Source organism: Etheostoma cragini, unplaced genomic scaffold (genome assembly GCF_013103735.1).
Source record: "Etheostoma cragini isolate CJK2018 unplaced genomic scaffold, CSU_Ecrag_1.0 ScbMSFa_80, whole genome shotgun sequence".
NCBI lineage: Eukaryota > Metazoa > Chordata > Actinopteri > Perciformes > Percidae > Etheostoma > Etheostoma cragini.
Window position 1 is genome coordinate 177,614 of NW_023269428.1, and position 3,525 is coordinate 181,138.

Below are 3,525 nucleotides of genomic sequence, written 5' to 3' on the forward strand. Positions count from 1 at the left end.
TAATGGAAAACCAAAAAAAGCGAGTAGACCCGAGGCGAGTCGAGTAGATACCACGCAGTGGAAAACCGCCATTACTGTTCCTCAAAGTGTGACAGGTAAAGACATACTGTGCTGCTAGACCGCAGCTCTCTGGCTTTTCTCCCAGCAGGATTTCCATCTTGCCGGTGTTGGGTATTTGGTCAAATGTCGGGTGCTTTAGTCTGAAATTGGGGAAATATTGAGTCCGGACCTGCTGCAGGTGGGTGCATTCTGTCAGGAAGTGCAGCTCCATCTCGACTGTGTCCCTCTTGCCCAGCTGGCAGAAGCCATTGGTGTCTGTAGCGGCCGGTCTCAATGACCAGGCGGTCTCGTTGAGTCTGTACCTGGTCAACGTGGTTCTTAGTGTGACATCAGTCACTGTGGTCAGGTAGTCTGCCACTCTCTCTCTCTTTAGGGTCAGGTAGTCTGCCACTCTCTCTCTCTTTAGGGTCAGGTAGTCTGCTACTAGGTACTCTCTTTAGGGTCAGGTAGTTTGCCACTGGGTACTCTCTCTTTAGGATCAGGTAGTTTGCCACTCGGTACTCTCTCTTTAGGGTCAGGTAGTCTGCCCCTTGGTAATCTCTCTTTAGGGTCAGGTAGTCTGCCACTCGGTACTCTGTCTTTAGGATCAGGTAGTCTGCCCCTTGGTACTCTCTCTTTAGGGTCAGGTAGTCTGCCCCTTGGTAATCTCTCTTTAGGGTCAGGTAGTCTGCCACTCGGTACTCTCTCTTTAGGGTCAGGTAGTCTGCCCCTTGGTAATCTCTCTTTAGGGTCAGGTAGTCTGCCCCTCGGTACTCTCTCTTTAGGGTCAGGTAGTCTGCCACTCGGTACTCTCTCTTTAGGGTCAGGTAGTCTGCCACTCGGTAATCTCTCTTTAGGGTCAGGCAGTCTGCCACTTGGTACTCTCTCTTTAGGGTCAGGTAGTCTGCCCCTCGGTCTCTCTTTAGAGTCAGGTAGTCTGCCCCTCGGTACTCTCTCTTTAGGGTCAGGTAGTCTGCCCCTCGGTACTCTCTCTTTAGGGTCAGGTAGTCTGCCACTCGGTACTCTCTCTTTAGGGTCAGATGCACCTTGCTTTGTGCTTTTGTTTGTGTGTTCCAATCGATGATGTAGTTTTGTTTCTGTTGTGTTATAATTTGGTTAACTCTGATTGGTTGGTTCCCAGACTGGTCCTCTGGCAGAACAGAGTCAGGAAGTGGACTGAGCGTCAGGACCAGCTGAGTGAGGGGACTCTCTCTTTGCCCAGCTCTTGGTCTTGCAGGGCTTTGTGCTGATAGTAGTGGGGTTTGCTGTTTTTTAGATGAAGCCAATATTTGATGGCACGTTTTTGAATTTTGATGAATAATGGGAATCGGCCTAATTCAGCTCTGCAGGCGTTGGTGGTGGTTCTCCTGTGCACCTGTGGGAGGCTTTTACAGAACTCTAGGTGCAGGATTTCAACTGGGTTTCTGTCCAAGTGGGAAGAATTCTGGTAGGAAATAGGACCCCATACCTCACCACCGTTGAGGAGGACTGGCTCTACAGGACCCCCCACCTCACTACCGCACAGGAGGACTGGCTCTAGTACACATTCTAATAATTTGAGCCAGATTCTGATTGGGATTTTAATGTAGATTTGACTTTTGCATAGAACGCCCTGCGTGCTTTCTCTCTCAGCTCCATTATCGCTGGGTTAAAACATCCAGTGGAACTTATTTTCAGTCCCAAATAATATTAATGTGTACAGTTGTCTAATTTATGTTTCCCTAATGTGAAGCTCTAAGTGTTTCCTTGAGATCGGTATGTTTTCTGAAAAGTCATTGTCATTGTCTTTTGTGTGTTTACTGTCAGGGCCCAGGTCTGACAGTAATGCTCCAGCAGGTCCAGGTTTGGCTGTAGACCCTGTTCTGTAGGGGACAACAGAACCAGGTCATCTGCAGAGAGCAGGAATCTGATATCAGAGTCGTGTAGAGTGAGACCAGGTGCTGCTGATGTCTCTAGGATAGTGGCCAGTAGGTTAATATGCAGTATATCAACCCAACTCCAAACTGAATGTCAGAATGGGAAAGAAAGGGGATTTAAGACATTTGGAGCGTGGCATGGTTGTTGGAGCCAGACGGGCCGGTCTGCTCAGTTACTGGGATTTACACCCACAACCAGTTCTAGGGTTAACAAAGAATAGTGTGAAAAGGGAAAAACATCCAGCATGCAGAAGTCATGCCTTGTTGATGCTAAAAATGTCCCTGGTCTGATGAGTCTGGTTTCTGTTGAGACCTTCAGATGTTAGAGTCAGAATCTGGTCAGGGGGTGGGTGGACAGACCTGGTAAGCCCAAACGGGTAGTGCGGGTAAACTGGGAACGTCTGGAGGAGGCCCCTGTCCGACGGACTTTCAACTCACACCTCCGTCGGAGCTTTTCGTGCATCCCTGTGGAAGCTGGGGGCATTGAACCTGAGTGGACAATGTTCAAAGTTTCCATTGCTGAAGCTGCGGCGGCGAGCTGTGGTCTGAAGGTCTTAGGTGTCTCAAGGGGCGGTAACCCACGAACACCCGGGTGGACACCGGTGGTCAGGGAAGCCATCCGACTGAAGAAGGAGTCTTTCCGGGATATGTTATCCTGGAGGACTCCAGAGGCAGTTGCAGGGTACCGACGGCCCCGAAGGGCTGCAGCCTCTGCCGTGACAGAGGCAAAGCAGCGGGTTTGGGAGAAGTTCGGAGAAGACATGGAGAAGGACTTTCGGTCGGCACCAAGGTGCTTCTGGAAAACCATTCGCCACCTCAGGAGGGGGAAGCAGGGACTCATCCAAGCTGTATACAGTAAGGATGGGACGTTGTTGACCTCAACTGGGGAGGTAATAGACCGGTGAAGGAGCACTTTGAGGAACTCCTAAATCCAGCTGTGGTAGAGGCCGAGCTGGAGGATGATGGGGGATTGTCGTCAATTTCCCTGGTGGAGGTCGCTGAGGTAGTCAAACAACTCCACAGCGGCAAAGCCCCAGGGATTGATGAGATCCGTCCAGAAATGCTAAAAGCTCCAAGTGTGGAGCGGATGTCTTGGTTGACACGCCTCTTCAACATTGCTTGGAAGTCTGGGACGGTGCCTAAGGAGTGGCAGACCGGGGTGGTGGTTCCCCTCTTTAAAAAGGGGGACCAGGGGGTGTGTGCCAATTACAGGGGTATCACACTTCTCAGCCTCCCTGGTAAAGTCTACTCCAAGGTGCTGGAAAGGAGGGTTTAATAGTCAAACCTCGGATTGAAGAGGAACAATGCGGATTCCGTCCTGGCCGTGGAACAACGGATCAGATCTTTACTCTCGCAACGATCTTGGAGGGAGCCTGGGAGTATGCCCAACCAGTCTACATGTGTTTTGTGGATCTGGAGAAGGCGTATGGCCGGGTCCCCCGGGAGAAATTGTGGGAGGTGCTGCGGAAGTATGGGGTGAGGGGGTCCCTTGTCAGGGCCATCCAATCTCTGTATGACCAAAGCGAGAGCTGTGTCCGGGTTCTCGGCAGTAAGTCGGACTCGTTCCAGG